This window comes from Lithobates pipiens, unplaced genomic scaffold (genome assembly GCF_037356315.1).
Source record: "Lithobates pipiens isolate NorthernLeopardFrog02 unplaced genomic scaffold, aLitPip1_a1.2 Scaffold_19, whole genome shotgun sequence".
Taxonomy (NCBI): domain Eukaryota; kingdom Metazoa; phylum Chordata; class Amphibia; order Anura; family Ranidae; genus Lithobates; species Lithobates pipiens.
In genome coordinates, this window is record NW_027507764.1 from 532,668,847 (window position 1) to 532,690,936 (window position 22,090).

Sequence of the window (22,090 nt, forward strand, 5' to 3'; positions counted from 1 at the left end):
TTTCGTCCCGTCGTACGTGCCGTTCACGTCATCGCGCACGGTTTCAGCAAACTGTTCGTTCGTCGTGTGTGGGCATGTCCGTCCATGCTAATTTTGAGCGGACTGTTTGCCGAAACTGTTTGACGGACAAAGTTGGGCGAACAGTCCCCGCGTGTTTACGCGGCCTTAGGGGTGTACTCACTTTTGTTGCCAGTGGTTTAGACATTTATGGCTGTGTGTTGAGTTATTTTGAGGGGACAGCAAATTTACACTGTTATACAAGCTGTACACTCGCTATTTTACATTGTAGGAAAGTGTAATTTCTTCAGTGTTGTCACATGAAAAGATAGAATAAAATATTTACAAAAATGTGAGGGGTGTACTCACTTTTGTGAGATACTGTATATATATATATATATATATATATATATATATATATATATATATATATATATATATGTATGTATGTATGTATGTATGTATATATATATATATATTCTGATAGTACAGTTCCCTGTCCTAGTAATTGTCACCCAGGTTTCTCAAATAGGCAGGTTGAGGGGCTCCAGGGGTATTTTAATGTGGAGGAATCTGTTTTATCAGTTTCCTCCAAAGTTTTTAAAATCATGGTGGGGACCTGGAGCCCGGAGATTCCATAGCGTTATGGGTGGGACGGAATCTCCAATCCTGGGACCGGGTTTTGGGAACAGCCAGGAGTCTGGCTGGTTGATTGAGCAGGTGGGGCCTGGGCTTATAGCAGAGTCAGGATTAGGCCTCTTTCACACGGGACAGATCCATAATGATCCGCCCCGTGGACATCCGCTTGCTCAGCGGGGATCGCTCCATCGATCCCCGCTGAGCAGGAAGATGGCAGGTCTGTCTCGGCACACTGTGCAGGGATGGACCTGTCAGAGCGCCGCTCTCCCCGATGGGAGATCGGATGGCGACAGGCCGCAGAGTACGTCGTCACGGATGGAAAAGTAGGTTTTTCCTCAGTCACACTTTTTCGGATCGGAGCGGGTCGGATATCAGCAGACATGTCACGCTGACATCCGACGATCCATAGAGGTCTATAAAGCATCCGTTCAGGTCCACCTAAAAAACTGACAGGGGGACAGGGGGACCTGAGCGGATCGTCCATGTGAAAGAGGCCTTAGGGTTCTGGACTCCACCCAGAGAGACAGGTGGTCTCCAGGAGTGCACTAGTGAAAGCCAGAGACCCAAGTCTGAGGATCAGAGCAGTGAGGGGCTGCTTTCTAGACAGACACTGTGTGCGTTGAAGCTGTGTGCATCTAAGGAGACATATGAGAGCCTGAAGTGGAAGGCCTGAGCAGCAAGGAAGCTTAAAAGAGGTACAGTAGTTGTACGGGAACCCTGTTATATGGCCAAGAGGGCTGAAGCGGAAAGTCTAAGTGGCAGTACTGCTGAAGAGAGAGAGCCAGGTGGCTTGGCATTTTTCATTTGTTATTGTTTTTGGGAGAAGAACTGAAGAGGGGGACAAGACCCCCGAAGTCAGAAGAAGAGGGCGGCGACGAAGAAGAAAGCCGGGCTCCTCCGCTAGCAAAAGAGGAGGAGTCCGGCGAGAAGACCCCCAAAGACGGAAGACCCCCGGAGCTGTGCAATAAACTATTTTAACCCTTGTGTGTTGTGTTTTTTTTGTACATTTTTTTCACAGGTGAATGGGTAGGGATACATTGTACCCCATACTCATTTACATAGGGTGGGGGGCCAGGGGCCCCCTTATTAAAGGGGGCTCCCGGATTCCGATAAGCCCCCCGCCCCCAGACCCCGACAACCACCAGGCCAGGGTTGTCGGGAAGAGGCCCTTGTCCTTATCAACATGTGGGGGGCACGCGGCCTGGTACGGCTCAGGAGGGGGAGGGCACTCGCTCCTCCCCACCCCCTTTCCTGACCGGCCGGGCTGCGTGCTCGGATAGGGGTCTGGTATGGATTTTGGGGGGACCCCACACCGTTTTTTTTCGGCGAAGGGGATTCCCCTTAAAATCCCTACCGGACCTAAGGGCCTGGTATGCCTCCCAAGGGGGAACCCATGCCGTTTTTTTTACATTTGGCGTGGAGTTCTCCGTTTCGATTCATACGAAACACAGTGCCTGGTATTGGCGGGAATCCAGTTCGGATCCCCACACCAGTGTGAACCCGGCCAGCGATGCTTGTCGCTTATCGGGAAAGGAAAAGACACATTTTTCCTTTCCCGATGCGAGCCAGCTCGGCGCTGGCTCCCGCGACGGGGCTCGTAGGGTGTCAATCTCGCCGATAGAAGCGGCGAGATTGACACAATATCGCGGTCACCTACTGTACCACTGAGCTAGACATCCCCCAATGAGACAATATATATAAATCTGAAGGAAAAACTCAGCAGAAAAACTGATAGTGTGTATGGGGCTTATGTCTTATTTTTAGTTTAACCACCTCAATACAGTGCACTTATACCCCTTTCCTGTCCAGACCAATTTTCAGCTTTCAGCGCTCTCACAGTTTGAATGACAATTACTCAGTCATGCAACACTGTACCTATATGAAACTTGTGTCCTTTTTTCCACACAAATAGAGCTTTCTTTTAGTGGTATTTAATCACTAGTGTTTTTTTTTTGTGTTATAAATAAAAAAAATGAACATTTTTTGAAAAAAATGCATTTTTCTTTGTTTCTGTCATAAAATTTTGCTAATTAGTAATTTTTCTTCATAAATTTTGGGCAAAATGTATACTGCTACATTTCTTTGGTAAAAATAACCCTAATTTGTGTATATTATTTGGTCTTTGTGACCGTTATAGAGTCTACAAACTATATTGCCAATCACTGAAAATTGATCACATCTGATCAGGCCTTCAGGAAATTTCTTGAGACACTAATGCCTTGTACACACGATCAAACAATCCGGTGGAAAAGTCCGCCGGACAATCCCGCCGTGTGGGGGCTCCGGCGGACTTTTTTTACCCAAAAGTCCGGCGGACTAAGAAAGTATTTTTGCACTCCAATCTGTCCGCCGGACAATCCGGCCATGTGTGTGCCAGTCAGTCTTTTGAAATGAACGTACTTTTCCCGCCCAGAGAAAAGTCCGCTCATTTTGAGCGCGTCTCCAGGTAGCCGGGACCAGCGAAGGAGGCGTCGCTGGCCCCGTCACCTGGTATGGACTTAAAAGGGAACCCATACGCCGAAAAATCACAGAGGATGCTGGGACTGTGACATCATAATGGGCGGGGACATCATCCGGCGATGTCCCTATATAAGTCGCCGTGCGCCGCGTCCCTGCCATTGTGACCGGAGACCGCGACGAGGAACATCTCCAGAAGAGAAGAACAGAAGAGAAGAACAGAAGGCCAGAAGACAGCGGCGACAGAAGACCGGGCCACCACTTGTAAAAGCTAGAAGAAGGCGCGGTGGCCCAGCAAGAAGAACCGAAGAGGGGGACAAGACCCCCGAAGAGGGGGACAAGACCCCCGAAGTCGGAAGAAGAGGGCGGCGGCGAAGAAGAAAGCCGGGCTCCTCCGCTAGTGAAAGAGCTAACAAAAGAGCAGAAGATAGCGGAGGAGTCTGGCGAGAAGACCCCCGAAGACGGAAGAAGACCCCGGAGCTGTGCAATAAACTATTTTAACCCTTGTGTGTTGTGGATTTTTTTAACTTTTTTTCACAGGTGAATGGGTAGGGGTACATTGTACCCCATACTCATTCACATAGGGTGGGGGGCCGGGATCCGGGGGCCCCCTTATTAAAGCGGGCTCCCAGATTCCGATAAGCCCCCCGCCCGCAGACCCCAACAACCAACGGCCAGGGTTGTAGGGAAGAGGCACTTGTCCTCATCAACATGGGGACAAGGTGCTTTGTGGTGGGGGGGCACGCGGCCCCCCTTCCCCAAGGCACCCCCCATGTTGGCACGCGGCCTGGTATGGCTCAGGAGGGGGGGGTGCCCACTCGTCCCCATCCTCTTTCCTGGCCGGCCGGGTAGCTTGCTCGTATAAGGGTCTGATATGGACCTGGGGGGGACCCCCACGCCGATTTTTTTAATCCATACCAGGTGACGGGGCCAGCGACGCCTGTTTCGCTGGTCCCGGCTACCTGGAGACGTGCTCAAAATGAGCGGACTTTCCTCCGCGTGTGTGGGCGAGTCCGTTCATTTCAAAAGTACGGCAGATAGTCCGGCGGACTTAGTACGCCGTATTAGTCCGCTGAAAAAGTGCCGTGTGTGGGCTCGTTCAGAAAGTCTGGCGGACAGTCCGGCGGAAAGTCCGCCAGACTAAGTCCGCCGGATGGTCTGCTACGTGTGTATGCGGCATAACAAGTCAGGAAATTACAAATACCCCCCAAATGACCCATTTTTAGAAAGTAGACATTCAAATGTATTACGCAAGTAGCATGGTGAGTTTTTTTAAGTTGTAATTTTTTCCCACAATTCTTTGCAAAAGTAAGATTTTTTATTTTTTTTTCCAAAATTGTCATATTATCAGGTTATTTCTCACACACATGCTCGTGCATACAACAAATTACACCCCAAAATACATTCTGCTACTCTTCCCGAGTATGGCGATACCACATGTGTGAGACTTTTACACAGCATTGCCACATACAGAGCACCAACATTGAAGTGGCACTTTCAGACGTTCTACGAGCAAAAATGACACATCTCATTTCACAGCCACCTATTACACTTTTGAAGGCCCTGGAGTACCAGGACAATGGAATTGCCCACAAAATTACCCCATTTTGGAAAGCAAACACCCCATCGTATAATCTATGAGGCATAATGAGTCTTTTGAACAGTTCATTTTTTCCAGAAGTTTTTGGAAAATGTGGAAAAAAAGGAAAACTCATTTTTTTTTTACACAAAGTTGTCAATTTATAAGATATTTCTAACACATAGCATGTATATAGCAAAAATTACACCCCAAAACACATTTTGCTACTCCTCCTGAGTATGGCTATATCACATGTGTAGGACTTTTACACAGCCTGGTCACATAGAGAGGCCGAACATTGAAGAAGAACCTTCAGGCGTTCTATGAGCATAAATTACACAGCTCATTTCATTCCTACTCATCACAATTTTGAAGGTCCTTGAGCACCAGGACTGTGGAATTACCCACAAAATTACCCCATTTTGTAAAGCAAACACCCCAACGTTTATTCTGTGAGGTATGGGCTACAAATAGGTACTTGGGTACTCTGATGGGTTTGTGACAGGTACTTGAGTACTCTGATGGGATGGTGACAGGCACTCGGGTACTCTGATGGCCTGGTGACAGGTACTTGGGTACTCTGATGGCCTGGTGACAGGTACTCTGATGGCCTGGTGACTGGTATTCGGGTACTCTGAAGGGCAGTGATAGGTACTCAGGTACTCATATGGACTGTGACAGGTACTTGGGTACTCAGATGAACTGTGACAGGTACTCAGGTACTCATATGGATTGTGACAGGTACTCAGATGAACTCTGACAGGTATTCAGGTACTCATATGTACTTTGACAGGTACTCAGATGAACTGTGACAGGTACTTGGGTACTCAGATGGACTGTGAGAGGTACTCGGATACTCTGATGGGCTGTGACAGGTACTCAGATGGGCTGTGACAGGTACTCGGGTACTCTGATGGGCTGTGACAGGTACTAGGGCACTCTGATGGGCTGTGACAGGTACTAGGGTACTCTGATGGGCTGTGACAGGTACTAGGGTACTCTGATGGGCTGTGACAGGTACTAGGGTACTCTGATGGACTGGGACAGGTACTCGGGTACTCAGATGGACTGGGACAGGTACTAAGATGGACTGTGACAGGTACTCTGATGGACTGTGAGTGACAAGTACTATGATGGGTGGTGACAGGTCCTCTTTATTGGGGGGGGGGGCAATCAGTGTGTGTTGGTGTACACTGTAAGCAGTAACAAGATGTTAGGAGGAGAACACGGTAACATCTTGTTACTGTGGTTTGTTTACATTTAGTGATCGGCTGTGAAACGATCACAGTCGATCCCATGGGTAAACAGCCGCCCAATGGCTGTTTACCAACGTCGGTGACGAGCAGTGTTCCCAGGAGCACACTGCCACCGACATGCACGCGCAGCACGCTCGCAATCATGAGCACACGCCGTGCACAGTGGGAGTGTAACCATCTGTGATCAGCCGTGATGAAGATTGCGTGATGAACAGCCATAGCCAATGCCTGTTCACCCCCCTCGGTGGTGAGCGGTGTCTCTGGGACACACCACCACCGAAGGAACAGGGATGCGCATGCACAATTGCGCGCATTCCCTGTTTAAATGGGAGGACGTCATATGAGATTTCCATACATTGGAGGGTTCCACCATTATTGTTAAGTTATTGATCAGCAAGTTAGCGCTGCACTTTTTTTTTTTTTCGTGGTGTGGGAACACATAACAGTGCCCACACGTTTTATTTTACCTCCAGTAGCTTATTGTAAATAGTAGTGTGGTGATTACCTATTATACTAAAGATTGGCATGTGGCATTAACATCAACGGATTTCAGTTGTGCCCCACCAGGCCGGCCACTCATGGACAACTTGCCTGGCTACTAAGTTCATCTCCCCATCTCTGCACTCAGTACACTGATGGGCACTGATAGGAGCCACTGATCGGTAGCAGTGATTGGCAGCACTTATTGACAACACTGATGGGCCCTGATTGGCAGTGATAGGTGACACTGATTAGCAGCACTGATAGGTGGCACTAATTGGCACTGGTAGGTGGCACTGATAGGCAGCAGTGATTGTCATTGATTGGCCCTAACCAGTGGCACTGATTGGAAGCACTGATTGGCAATGATTAGCACTGACAGGTGGCACTGACTGTGGGAGTTTCACATTGAGCAGATCATAAGGCTTATAAGAGCCGCTCATGACTATTGTATAACTGATGTGACCTACTGACCCAACATTTTTCTTCTTAAAAAACTGCTACGCCCCTCCCCCTCTATTACCCCAGAAATTGAGACCACACCCATCTGGAGTAAAACATGGCCGTAGCAGCCAATTATTTTATTATCAAAATATTAAAACAATTAACATAAATAACATAAATAACATAAATAACATAAATGAACGCAACTAAATCAGATATTAAGGCACTTCCTACATTGCAACTCCTCCCCGTTGGTCTGTGCTCGGATAACCCACCAATCACCATAAACCATTAACGGCACTGCGGTACCCAAACTATAACGGACCTCCAGCTGACGAACTGGCTCAGAGGCCAAACACTGCCCGCAGTGCACCTAATCACCCACTGTAGCTAAAACTGTTAGCTATATCACCAACCGACGGGTACTATAACACCGATAGGCCCCGAACTCTTCCATCCCTGGGGTAAAATCCTTCATCTGCACAGACCAACCACATGCCACTGCCACGACAATTCCAACCTGTAAAGACAAAAGAACAACATTATTCCACCCCAAACCCCCCCCCCCCCCCCCCAAAAGCTAAGGGAGGGAGGGTGGGAAGCTCGTTTCCCCGCAGACTGAGGAGGGGAGGAGCCGTCCACTCTAACACATTAACACTGCTCCTCCCCTCCCAGCCTCTGCACGGCAACGCCCCCACAGGATCCCTGAGTCTCCCAGTTAACTCTGTCATGCCCGCCCTCCGCCTATTTTTGTCTTGCTGCGGGCTCTCTTGACTATTGTATAACTGATGTGACCTACTGACCCAACATTTTTCTTCTTAAAAAACTGCTACGCCCCTCCCCCTCTATTACCCCAGAAATTGAGACCACACCCATCTGGAGTAAAACATGGCCGTAGCAGCCAATTATTTTATTATCAAAATATTAAAACAATTAACATAAATAACATAAATAACATAAATAACATAAATGAACGCAACTAAATCAGATATTAAGGCACTTCCTACATTGCAACTCCTCCCCGTTGGTCTGTGCTCGGATAACCCACCAATCACCATAAACCATTAACGGCACTGCGGTACCCAAACTATAACGGACCTCCAGCTGACGAACTGGCTCAGAGGCCAAACACTGCCCGCAGTGCACCTAATCACCCACTGTAGCTAAAACTGTTAGCTATATCACCAACCGACGGGTACTATAACACCGATAGGCCCCGAACTCTTCCATCCCTGGGGTAAAATCCTTCATCTGCACAGACCAACCACATGCCACAGCAAGCAAGGGGAACACCTTACCCTTGCATGCCCCGCCACACCCTCACAGCTCGCTGGATCCCGTCCTGGATCCCCAGGGACCAAATATCGGTACCCACATCGTTCAGGTGAACCCCATCCCGCTTCAGGCATCGCCAGGTGTCCACTTCCAGTTCAAGATGCCGGATGGCCAAACCCCCATTCCTAACGAAAAACCCACTAACTTCCCTGTTAACCTTTTTACGGGCCCTGTTCAGCCGGTCGACCGACCGTGCGAACCGCCATGCCGTCCTGGCCACCATGTCAGACCACACCATAACCATGTGTGGAAAAGCAAGGCGCAACTGCCAAAAATCAAACTTGATCTCCTTGACGAGGTCCAGCATGGTCTTGACCCCCAGGTCATTGCCCCCGACGTGCAGCACCAGCACATCCGGAGGCCCGTCCCAGCGAGCAAAACGGTGTACTTCCGACACCGCCCTGCCCCACAGCATGCCCGGCAACCCCAGCCAGCGTATCAAGGCCTCTTGCCTAGAAAACCCAAGCTGGCGCCCATCCGGGCGGGCATCTCCCCGTCTGGCCCCCCAACAAACATATGAGTGGCCCACTATCCACACCCTGCCCGGCCGGCCACCTGGAAGAAAAGGAAGAGAAGAAAGAAAAACAAAAACATACCCCCAACATCAATATAAACACAAACCAAAAACACAAAGAAAAGCAACAAGCAACAATAAGCATTCACATATCCCCCACCCAACACTCTACGCAACCAACAAATGAGGGCGAACGTACGACCGAAACCTCCTGGATTCCCACCTCCCAATACGCTTAACCGCCGCCTCATCCAGACCCCACCGGACCGCCTCCGTGGCCGCCCCAATGCGGAAGGAATGAGAGGAAAACTTTTGCCCCCCCAAACCCAAAGCCTGCAAGCATCGCTGAAAAATTGCCGAAAACTGGAAACGCGAAAGAAATTGCCCATCCTGATGCACCAAAAATGGCCCCTGGATCGCGGGGCGAACCGACAAAAATTTGCGCACCAACCCAATCGGACACAAAGGCGAACCCGGCAAGGCAAACACCTGCACCGACTTGCCCTTGCCCAGCTGATCCGTTTTTGAGCGGCATACCCTGATGGACAGTCTGTCCACCTCACACACCACCGCGTCCCAGCCCAGACCACCCGGCCGGCTCCGCGATGGGCTGACCAGCTCGCTAACCCGCAAAGCCCCAAAAAATGCCAAAGCAAAAGCCGCTCTGAACAGAACCACCTCGTAGGGCGACGAACAGACCCACACCACCTGCTCCAACAACCGGCCCAAAAGTTCGAACGAAACCGGGCGCCTAGAATCCCTCCGGACCTGAGAACGCCGATAACCCTTCATGGCCTGACCGACCAAGAAATCCTTTGTCGCGTCCGGCAAACCCCTGAGCTTGAACCAAAACGCCAACCCCGCTAATTTCTTAGTAAGCCCGGACGCCGACACCCCAGCCTCAAAGTTCCTGGCCACAAAATAAACAACCAGCAAGCGCAGATCCTGTTCCCCCATACCCCCCGTGGCCTGCTGCATGAATGCAGCCCATTCACTCCACACCCTGCTGTATGCGGACCATGTCGCTTCGCTCACCGACCGCCGTATCCAGCCCGCTACTCGTCCAAGACAATCCTCCACAGCCATTCCGGACAAGGGACCCCCTGCAGTTCCGCCCCCGGCGCCAATTCCCGAAACCTGTCCCACTGAAAGCGAGACAAAGCATCAGCGATGACGTTCTCAACGCCTGGAAGGTGCACAGCATAAATAAACACATTCAACTGTAAGCAGCGCAATACAAGGTGCCTGAGCAACCGGACCACCGGCGGTGAGGCAGCCGACACCTTGTTGATCACCTGCACCACCCCCAAATTGTCCCCATGAAAGCGCACCTTCAGATTCCGGAAAGCCTCCCCCCACAGTTCGACCGCCAAAACCACCGGAAAAAGCTCCAGCAGCAACATGTTTTTTAACCAGGCCCGCCTCCTTCCACGCAGCCGGCCAAGGCCCCGCGCTCCACTTGCCCTGAAAAAAAGGCACCGAAGCCCGCCGACCCCGCCGCATCCGTGTACAGTTCCAGATCAAAATTGCTGACCGGGCCCGACATCCAAAGTGCCCTGCCGTTGAACTCAGCCAGGAACGTGTGCCATGTCGCAAGGTCATCCCTATGTGCCTTGACCAAGCGCACATAGTGCCTGGGCGAGGTGGCCCCCGCAGTACTGGCCGACAGCCGTCGGCAGAACACCCTCCCCATTGGCAGTATGCGACACGCAAAGTTCAGCTTACCCAGCAGCGATTGCAGCGGCCTAAGTTGAACCTTGCGCAAACCCAACATCCCGCGAATCTCCGCTTGGAGCGCCCGTAGTTTCTCCTCCGGCAACCTACACTCCATCCTCTCCGAGTCCAGCACGATGCCCAAGAAGCTCAACACCGTCCGCGGGCCCTCTGTCTTGTCCGGAGCCAAGGGAACGCCAAACTTGTCCGCAACGTGTTCCAACGTAGCCAAGAGTATCGCGCACAACTCCGAAGCAGGCGGGCCCACGCAGAGGAAGTCGTCCAAATAGTGTATCACTGAGTTCAATCCCGCGACGTCCCGCACCACCCACTCCAAGAAAGAGCTGAACCTCTCGAACAGAGCACACGATATGGAACATCCCATGGGCAGGCACCTATCGACGTAGAACCCCTCCTGCCAATGACACCCCAGCAATCGGAAGCTGTCCGGGTGGACCGGGAGCAGCCGGAAGGCCGCCTCAATGTCGGTCTTAGCCATCAATGCCCCCTTCCCATACTTTCGGACCCAAAAGACCGCCGCGTCAAAGGACGTATAAGACACCGCGCAAATCTCAGGATCAATGGCATCATTCACTGATCCCCCTTTTGGATACGAAAGATGATGAATGAGCCGAAATTTATTAGGCTCCTTTTTGGGCACCACCCCCAAGGGAGACACCACCAAATCCGGAATGGGCGCCGTTGGGAAGGGGCCGCTCATGCGCCCCAAAGCCACCTCCTTTTCCAGTTTCGCAGACACCACCTCGGCGTGAGCCAACGCCGAACGCAGATTACGAGCCAAAGGGGGTGTCACCCCCAGTTGTGCCGGAATATGAAAACCTTCCGCAAACCCCCGGGCCAGCAACTGCGCCGCTTCCCGATCCGGATACCTATCGAGAAAAGGCAGCATCTTTCCCACTCTCACCGGGGTTTTCCCCTTTTCCAGCCGCATCACCAGACTTGCCCTTTCCTTGCTTGAAACAGCGGGACGAAGGGTGACCCCCACCGCAGCCAGTGCATTCGTGCCTGTACTTGCACGACCCTCCGAACCTACAGGACCCCTCGTTGAACTGCCAACACACCCCTTTTTTCCTTGTGGCCGGTTGTCCGGGGTTAGTGGACCCACCGGCCCCGCCTGGAAAAAACTGGCCAGTCGACCGCGCTGAAGTCATAAGGCGCATCCAAAGACTGATGTCCTTATGATCCCAACGTAAAGACGGGCGAATCGCCCTCCGCTGACGAAACTGTTCGTCGTAACGCAACCATGCCGTTCCCCCGTAGACCCGATAGGCTTCTCCCACGGCGTCCAAGTAGCAAAAAAGCGCAGAGCAGTGCTCCGGGTTCCTCTCGCCTATCACACTAGCCAAAATCGCGAACGCCTGCAGCCAATTGGCAAACGTCCTGGGAATGAGCCTGTACCGCCGCTTCTCCTCATCCTCCTTCTTGTGATCCTCCGGCTTCACCCTATCCAGATTGAACTTCTCCAGCGGCAGCAGGGCGAAGATCTCCACATACTCACCCTTCCAGATCTTCTCGCGGACCTCGGGCTTCAGATGAGCCCCGAGGGGGCCCTCGAAGCAAACATACACCTCACATTTTGCCGCATCCGCTAAACGGACCAAGTCCTGCTTCTTGGAGGCCTCCGAAGCCGTCCCACCCCCAGCGGGTGCCAGACCCGCCCCCAGGTCAGCCACCGCAGCCACTACGGCAGCAGGCGCCGCCGGCTCCGCCGCCCCTATCGTCGCCTCCCCCCGCCCCCCAATGTCCCCCGTTCCCGGGGCCACCCAAGCCGACACCGGGGCCCCAGCCCCGCCCACTCCCGGTTCAAACCGATGGACCAGCTCCTTCAAACCCGCCAGAAAACCCCGCAACCCCTCATCCGCCGCCGCGCGGTCCGTGACCGCTGCGGTCGGCGCAATGGGCACGGCCCCCGCCGGCCGCCCCGCACATACCCGGCCCCCACCCGCCGCCCCCCCCACATCGCCAGACACAGGATAACAAACATAAGCGGACTCACCGTGTTGCCTGGATGGAGTCCCACCAGCCGAGGGTCCCGGGTCCACTTCTGTCGGAATGCCGTGCCGTCCCTCGTCCTCCGACTGCGACAATTCTCCCTCCGAGCGGACGTCCGCCAACTCCGCCTCGCCTTCTGGTCGCCATCCATCGGAAACGTCACTGGGTGCCGGGGATCCGCGGAGCTCCCTGGCCTTCTGTAACCCGCCAGATCCGCCTGCCGACTTCCGCGAGGACTTGCCCGGGCCAGCTTGCCGTTGATCGCAGTGCCGCCCCAGACCACTGCAGGCAGCCGCCGTCTCTCCACCGTCCGCCACAGCCCGCCGTCCCAAAGCAGGGGACGGCTGCCGACCACCGATCCCAGGAGCGCCACCTGCCGACAGTCCCCTGCGCCCGGCAGCCATCCTCCCGGGCGATCCCGATGCAGGCCCCGCCCCCGCCGCCTCCAGGCCATGAGGTAGGGCCCTCCGCACAGTCCTGGGCCTCCTGCTCCCGTCCGCCACCGGCCCTGAACGTCCAGCCCCCCCCCCCACCTGGCTCACCCCAGCCCCAAGGTCACCAAGCCCAACAGTCCCCCCAGGCCGCTCCGCAGGCCGCGCCGCGCGTTTCGCGGGCGGGCCCGAGTGTCCCCTGCCATCCCTGCTGCTGCCTCCACGTGTCCCAGGTCGGGGGGGGGAAGGGGGGTCAGGTGCAAAGCGAGCCGGCGGCCGGGAGCGCCGCGCTCGCGCCCGCCCGCCACCCTCCCGCTCGGCCACCGGGGGTACCTCACCCAGCGCCGCTGCCAGCCTCTCCTCGAGCCATCCCGGTCCGCGGGACGCCGATGCGGCCTTCAGCCGCGCGAATAGGTCCTCCACTGCCGCCATGTTGGAGCTCCCTGCTGAAGCTCGTTTCCCCGCAGACTGAGGAGGGGAGGAGCCGTCCACTCTAACACATTAACACTGCTCCTCCCCTCCCAGCCTCTGCACGGCAACGCCCCCACAGGAGCCCTGAGTCTCCCAGTTAACTCTGTCATGCCCGCCCTCCGCCTATTTTTGTCTTGCTGCGGGCTCTCTGAGTGTGAAACTGTCATGTAATGTAATTTAACAGCATGCAGGGAGGAGCTGTCACAACTCAGATGTGATGTCGGGATGGGCAGGATTGAACAGCTATCTAAACATCAGCCAATTATTGGGCTGTGTAAGAAAGAGGGTGGGGCTACATACACATAGCGGCCCGTCCAAACCCCATTCCAATGATTGGCATTTGGAAGGGCGGCACAGTGGTGTAGTGGTTAGCACTCTCACCTAGCATTAAGAAGGGTCACTGGTTCGAATCACAACCATGACACTACCTGCCTGGAGTTGTATGTTCTCCCTGTGCCTGCGTGGGTTTCCTCCCACACTCCAAAGACATGCAGGTAGGTTAATTGGCTTCTGTCCAAAATTGACCCTAGTATATGAATGGGGACCTTGGATTGTGGGCTCCTTGAGGGTAGGGACCTATGTGAGTGTGCAATGTACAGGTACAGGGATAGGCACAATTGTAGACACTCATTCAGGTTGAATTGGATGGACTGGTGTCTTTATTCAACCTTGCTAACTATGTAACTATTTTTGAAAGCAGTTTGGTCCTGCCCATCCTTGACATCATGGCTCAAATCTCCCTGCATGCAGTTACATCACATGACAGTTTCACACTCTGAGTGAATCTTACAAACCTCACGATCTGCTTAATGTAATACTGTCTCACAGGAAGTTGGGGGCTACTTACTGCTTGGATGCAGCATTTCACAGCAGCCCAAGCAGATCTCGGGACACTAACACATATGGGGAGATTATGGTGTGTCCAGGCACATTCATCACGCCTATGATGTTTACACTGTTTGTTTAAGATTTCTATTGCTGCTCTTTGATGTGTTGTCTGAGTTTCCATCTCTGTTCTTTGACGTGCTGTCTTTTCTGTGTCTGCGTACATTTGGTGGAAACGGATGTGTGAAATGCAGTGTCCTCTAGCAGCTCTATCTTTTGCTTCTTTAATTTGGTTTGCTGAACAAAACTGTGTCTTACTAGATTAAGAACCTGAAAGCTCTTTAATTCCTCCAGTAAATCTTCTGTGTACATACTCTGTAAGACATTAATGAATTTATTTCTGGTAAACTGATAAAGCTCATATGCAGGGCTGGTGCAAGGATTTTTGACACCCTAGGCGAAACCTCATTTTGCCGCCCCCCCGGCTCCACCCCTGACTCCACCCCCTTTGCCCTGCTCATGTAATCCCCACCTTTTTAATGGCCGCTACTATTTTGCATGCAACACTTTGCTAGACCAACTAAATTTTACAGTTTTGCCCCAAACCAGGTTTTGGATCAAATAATTCAAAACGAATTTTTGCGCCCATCAAATACAGACTCACCAGCACCCATCAATGCCATTTTACCAGCGTCCATCAAATACAGACTCACCAGCGCCCATCAATGCCACTTTACCAGCGTCCATCAAATACAGACTCACCAGCGCCCATCAATGCCACTTTACCAGCGTCCATCAAATACAGACTCACCAGTGCCCATCAATGCCACTTTACCAGCGTCCATCAAATACAGACTCACCAGTGCCCATCAATGCCACTTCACCAGCACCCGTCAAATACCATGTCACCAGCGCCCATCAAATACAGACTCACCAGCGCCCACCAAATACAGACGGATCAGCGCCCACCAATGCCGCTTCACCAGCGCCCGTCAAATACCATGTCACCAGCGCCCATGATCCAATAGAGACTCAGCAATGCCCATAAAATACAGACTCGGGGGGGGGGGGGACATTTTAGCAGATCAGTCAATATATAATACATATACACTCATACACATTTTAAAATGACATTTCATATACAATCTCATTAAGAGAGAAAGCAACAGTTTTTACTTATTCCACCAGTGACACCTGTTTCTCACTGGCACCCACTCTGCTGTGTTGTCTGTGTACAGTGTACCTGCTGGTTCTGTTCTGTGTCCTGTGGTGCCTCTTCCTGTTACAGCCAGCCCAGGCTGCACCTGTCCCAAAGCCCGGAGAGAGCTGCCGCCAGGCGCCACGCAGCCATGTATCCCACGATGCTTGCATCCTCCATCCATCCATGATACTTACTCCGTTCCAGGAGCGCGTGGGGGGGGCGGGGCCGGGGGAACTGTGTTGCTGGAGTCTGGAGAGTGGCCTCGGCGAGATGTGTCATGTGACAGACTGACAGACAGTCAGAGAGCAGAGAGCGGAGAGCGGAGAGCGGAGAGAGGAGAGCGAGGGGGGGGTGGAGGGCGCTACTGCTGCCTGACACAGTGACACACACAGAGAGCGCCCAGAGGTTTACTGGCTGGCTCCCTGCAGTGTGTGTTTACATCAGCGGAACGGAGGGGGGGCAGGGCGGGGGCTGGTGGCGGCGCTGCTTGACATGGTATTATATTTACAAGGACAGTGCACTGTGCAGGAGAGGAGTACAATAACCGGCGGCTGGGCGCCCTAGGCGGCAGTGCGCCCTAGGCGGTTGCCTAGTCCGCCTAGTGGTAGCACCGGTCCTGCTCATATGAGGCAGAAAGTTGTTTAATGGTGCCCTCTAGGGGCAGTAGCTCACATTCAACAGATAGTGTGTTAGATTAAGTAACAATATTTTCCCATAATAATTTCAAGATAGTTTTCAATTCAGTTATTAAAGCTTCATAATTCTCCATTACTTTCCAAGTTGGTTTGACTGAGCATTTGGGTAACTCAGAGTCATTTGGGCAGGCTCAGAGTCTTGTGCTTCTGTGTGTGAGAGGGACCTTTTGTAACTCTGACACAGGTAGATAATGACTGAATAATATGACACCATGCAGCCTGAACTCAGTATATGGGGCTTACCTGTGCTGCTCTCTTGTTTTTTGCAATGAGGACAATAAATCTTGTCTGTATCAGTACTGTCATACAGGAATCTTGTAATTAGGTAGTGTAACTCCGTTTTTCTACTGTTCTGACTCAACGACAAGACCATGAAACAATGAGTAAATCAGACAAGGATGAGTGGACCAAGTCACCACATCCCAAGTATTTAGAGAAAAAGGAAAATTGGAGTAAGGAGCTTCTAGGTGCCTGAAGAAAAATGTAGGATTATAACATGTATAGTAAAATAATTTCAATTTTTACATATGTTAACGGGTTCCCGACCGGCGCACAGGTACGTCCAATCTTTATTGCCGCCCTGCCATCATGAGTGTGCCATCGGCGGCATGCTCGCGTGCCGGTCGGGACCCCCGTGAGTCCGGTCGCGGGTCCCGCAGACTCGATCGCCGTGGGCATACCCGCGATCGTCTCACGGGGCGGCTGAATGGAGAAACAGCATTTCCCCATTCTGCCTAGCAAATAGTGATGCTGATCTCTGCTCCATGTGATTGGAGCAGAGATCAGTGTTCACTAAATGAAAGCCCAGCCCCCCACAGTTAGTAACACACCCCTAGGAACACTTAACCCCTACACTGCCACCCACTGGTTAACCCCTTCACTGCCAGTGTCATTTATACAGGAATCACTGCATTTATATAGCAGTGATTGCTGTATAAATGACAATGGTCCCAAAAATTTGTAAAAAATGTCTGATGTGTCCGCCATAATGTCACAGTCACAATAAAAATCACTGATCGCCGCCATTACTAGTAAAAAAATAATTATTAATAAAAATGCCATAAAACTATCCCCTATTTTGTAAACGCTATAACTTTTGCGCAAACCAATCAATAATCGCTTATTGCGATTTTTTGTACCAAAAATATGTAGAAGAATACGTATCGGCCTAAACTGAGGGAAAAAAATGTTTTTTTATATATTTTTGGGGGATATTTATTATAACAAAAAGTAAAAAATAATGCGTTTTTTTCAAAATTGTCACTCTATTTTTGTTTATAGCACAAAAATTAAAAACGGCAGGGGTGATCAAATACCACTTTTTGGCTCTATACACCACCAAAATGGATTTGAAATGAAACAAGATGTGCTTTAAAGCAGAGGTCCACCCTAAAGTGGACCTTCCGCTCATCGGAACCCTCCCCCCCCTCCGGCGCCACAATTGGCACCTTTCAGGGGGGAGGGGGTGCAGATACCTGTACAGTACAGGTATCTGCACCCACTTCCGGGATAGCTCTCTGCGGAAAGGGGCGTAGATTACGCCCCTTTCCGCAAGTGCCCGCCCCTTTCCGCAAGTGCCCCGCTGCCTGCTGGGAAACACACAGATCCCAGAGGCAGCGGGGACCGTCCTTATTGCGCAGCGCGACTCGCGCATGCGCAGTAGGGAACCGGGAAATGAAGCCGAAAGGCTCCATTTCCTGATTCCCATACCCAAGATGGCGGCGGCAGCACCCGAGAGACGATCTAGAGATCGGCTTCGGGTGCCGACATCGCGGGCGCGCTGGACAGGTAAGTGTCACTATTTTAAAAGTCAGCAGCTGCAGTATTTGTAGCTGCTGGCTTTAAAAAAAAAAAAAAAAAACGCGGAGTCCCGGCAGACTCCCGCTTTAACTGCAGACTTTCAGCTTTAGTTTGAGGCTATTTACATCCAAATCAGGTGAACGGTGTAGGAATTACAACAGTTTGTATATGTGCCTCACACTTTTTAAGGGACCAAAAATAAAGGGACTGATTAACAATCATCCATCAAACTTTCACTTTTTAATAATTGGTTGCAAATCCTTTGCATTCAATTACAGCCTGAAGTCTGGAACGCATAGGCATCACCAGATGCTGGGTTTCATCCCTGGTGATGGTCTGCCAGGCCTCTACTGCAACTGTCTTCAAGAGGAAGTAAAGGCAAAAAACAAAACAAAAAAACCACACCCTGTAAGGCAAAGGCATAATGAGCTAGTATGCATAGCATACTAGCTCATTATGAATAACTTACCTGAGAACGAAGCCCCCGAAGCGGTCCTCCGTCTTCATGTCCGCCGCTGACATGGATCCCGGAGTGACTTCTGGGTCTCGCTGCTCCGGCGCTGTGATTCGCCGGAGCAGCGATGACGTCACTCCCGCACGGGAGCCGACACTCGCGGCATACGCCCTGCATGCGCCGTAGACAGCGGTGGCTGTCTTCGGGTAAATATCTCCTAAACCATATAGGTTTAGGAGATATTTCTTGGACCTACAGGTAAGCCTTAATCTAGGCTTAACTGTAGGTCAAAGTTGGTTGTAAGGGCTGTAATATTTGGGGGTTATTTTAGCTTAAAGGTAGAGCTTACCAGTGAGCTGAGTCCACGCCAGATATGCCGTTTTAAGGGCTTGTAGGCCCACTTTTATTAAAGAAAGAAAAAGTCCGATAACAAAATAGTTGCCCACACAGGGGTTTCAGCTCTCCACAGCAATAATGTACATAGAACCAAAAATACCAAGCCACCTGGCTCTCTTTAGCAGCAATGCTGCTCAGACTTCTGCTGCAGCCCTCTTGGCTCTTTAACAGAGTTCCTGTACACCCAGTACCTCAGCACTCTTTACTAGCTTCTTTTTCAGCCCACAAGCTTGGACCCTCTGTCTGCTCTGACAGACCGACCTGTGCAGACATGCACACTTCTCCCTTACTCGCCTGGACTCCTCGGGAGGGTGGAGCCCAGAACCATGGTGTTGGCTTTGTTTTAAGCCCAAGACCCACCTGTGCAATCATCCAGCCAGACTGCTGGCTGGTCCCAAAACCCGGTCCCAGAATTGGAGATTCCGAACTACCACAGGGCTTACAACCACTTTTAGTTCCTGCTTGTTCTTGGGGCATTTTCCCTTCAGTTTTGTCTTCAGCAAGTGAAATGCTCAATCAGATTCAGGTCAGGTGATTGACTTGGCCATTGCATAACATTCCACTTCTTTACCTTAAAAACCTCTTTCTTTGCTTTCCCAGTATGCTTTGGGTCATTGTCCAACGCACTGTGAAGTGCCATCCAATGAGTTCTGAAGCATTTTGCTGAATATGAGCAGATAATATTGCCCAAAACACTTCAGAATTCATTCTGCTGCTTTTGTCAGCAGTCACACCATCAATAAATACTAGAGAACCAGTTCCATTGGCAGCCATACATGCCTACGCCATGACACTACCACCACCATGCTTCACTGATGAGGTGGTATGCTTTAGATCATGAGCAGTTCCTTTCCTTCTCCATACTCTTTTCTTCCTATCACTCTGGTACAAGTTGATCTTGTTCTCATCTGTCCATAGCCTGTTGTTCCAGAACATAGAAAGCATTTTTAAATGTTGTTTGGAAAACTCTAATCTGACCTTCCTGTTTTTGAGGCTCACCAATGGTTTACATCTTTTGGTGAACCTTCTGTATTCACTCTGGTGAAGTCTTCTCTTGATTGTTGACTTTGACACACATACATCTACCTCCTGGAGAGTGTTCTTGATCTGGCCAACTGTTGTGGAGTTTTCTTCACCAGGGAAAGAATTCTTCGGTCATCCACCACAGTTGTTTTCCGTGGTCTTCCCGGTCTTTTGGTGTTGCTGAGCTCACTGGTGCATTTTTTCTTTTTAATGATGTCCCAAGCAGGTGATATTGCCACACCTAATGTTTTTGCTATCTCTCTGATGGGTTTGTTTTGTTTTTTCAGCCTAATGATGGTTGCTTCACTGATAGTGATAGCTCTTTGGATCTCATAATAACAGATTCCAAATGCAAATAGCACACTTGAAATTATCTCTGGGCCTTTTATCTGCTGCTCCTTGTAAATGGGATAATGAGGGAATAACACACACCTGGCCATGGAACAGCTGAGCAGTCAATTGTCCCATTACTTTTGGTCAATTAAAAAGTGGGAGGCATATATACAAACTGTTGTAATTCCTACACCGTTCAAATGATTTGGATGTAAATGCCTTCAAATTAAAGCTGAAAGTCTGCAGTTAAAGCACATCTTGTTTTTTTTTTTTCATTTCAGATCCATTGTGGTGGTGTATAGAGCCAAAAAGATTAGAATTGTGTTGATGTCCCAATATTTATGGACATGATTATATTGTATCAGATGAACTGAAGCTGGTCTTACCCCAAAACTGATTTCAGGTCAGTATTCGAACACACCAGGACCACCAGACCGCCAAATAATAGCATATCATTATGTCATAGGAGGACTAAAGGGCCCATTTTGAAATCTAAAAAAATTAAAAAATGTATCTTGTGACATATATGGATCATTGACAATATACTGAAAAAGTCCCCAGTGAGCTCCAATAGCAGCATCTGCCTATATAGTAACCTAATCAGATGATAATTACCTAAAGCATGTACAAAGCTAGTTTGCAAGATTTGGAAGCTGGAATTTTCTTCAACCACCAGAGAGAGCCAAACAGTTGTGATGATAGAAAAATTGTGAGTATAAAGCATCATACACATGATCGGACTTTCTGCAAACGTTCCCGTGGATTTTTGTACATACACACAGCAGGACTTTTTCAGCCAACTTTCACCAAATCACGTGTTTTTTCTGCCACCTTCGGTCAACTTCTGTATTGTTGTCTGATCTTTTGCATTGGTTCTGAGCATGCGTGTTTGTAATTTGTACAAAAGTCCTATGGCTTTCTGTACACACGATTGGACTTTGCTCCATTGGACTTTTGTTGCCGGACAGTTTGTCCGTTCGCACAGCCAACAAAAGTCAGATGAAAACCCGGAAAAGTTTGTCCGATGGAGCGTACACACGGTCGAATGTTGCCTTAAAACATCTAATTTGCATGTTTGTTGTCAAAAAGTCTAATCGTGTGTATTGGCCTTAACAGAAAAGAAGAAAACTCTATTAAGACCTCGCAATCTGCATCTAGATTGTCAGTGTGTGCAATCCTGCACACCAGTTCTTACCTTAAGGCTGATTAAAGGAAACAAGAACAGTCCAAAGAAGGAAGGATGTCAGACAGTATTCCTCCCCACAGGACATCAGACTTCACAAGCTCCAGATCCTGTCGGTCTGCAAAGCATAACAATGTTTGCCAAAGCAGTTTAGACCTGGATGAGCAGACAGAATTAGTATTAGTATGATAAAACACAGAAAAACAATCAAGTAATTATTAAACAGTAGATGTCAGTATGGGGCTCCTGGGTGAACGCATGGTGGATGGTCTTAGCAAATGAAACCACTGCCATGCAGCGCTATTTATAGTCCTTCCATTTGATAGCAGAGGATTCTGCCAATCAAATGTGAACACAGGGAGGTGCCTCATGCGCATGCGCAGACATGATGACACGTCAGACATTTTAGAAAGTCTGAAATCACATCAATAGATGCAGCAATGCCCACACTTAGCAATAGCAGTGAAATAAATCTGAATACCATTTATACCCCACACAGAGCTCATGGGGGGGATCTACCACAACAACCTGATGCATCAGCAATATAAAAAGAAATGTCAGCATCCTCATTTAAAGGGCCAATCACAAAATGAATTAACAGTGGAAACATTTAAAAAAAATGGACAAATAAGTCCTCGTGGAAGGTCATTGTCAAGTCTCTGGTGTGAGGCCAGGTTGCTGAGAGGGTGCCCCTTGCTGCTAAGTGCAGCGCTCCCCTGGGAGTGATACAGGGACTGCAGTGCCCCTAAGAAGCACGGATTGCCGGTACTGCTGCTGGATGAGCTGGTTAGCAGAGGGCAGCTGGGGTGCACTGGGTGAACTGTGTTGGCAGCTGTGCAAGGGGAGATCCC

General features: G+C 50.4%; 1 protein-coding gene across 3 annotated transcripts in view; it reads left to right on the forward strand.

Moving 5' to 3' along the window:
• Window positions 1-22,090, forward strand: part of SMTNL1 (smoothelin like 1) — a 482,219-nt gene that overhangs the window by 441,589 nt on the left and 18,540 nt on the right. The window contains exon 6 of one of the 3 annotated variants that reach the window (XR_013277705.1): window positions 20,338-20,459. The exons of the other annotated variants lie outside the window; for them this stretch is intronic. The gene's annotated coding sequence lies outside the window, so the exon portion shown is untranslated. The remainder of the gene's footprint in view (window positions 1-20,337; window positions 20,460-22,090) is intronic. 3 annotated transcript variants of the gene reach the window in all.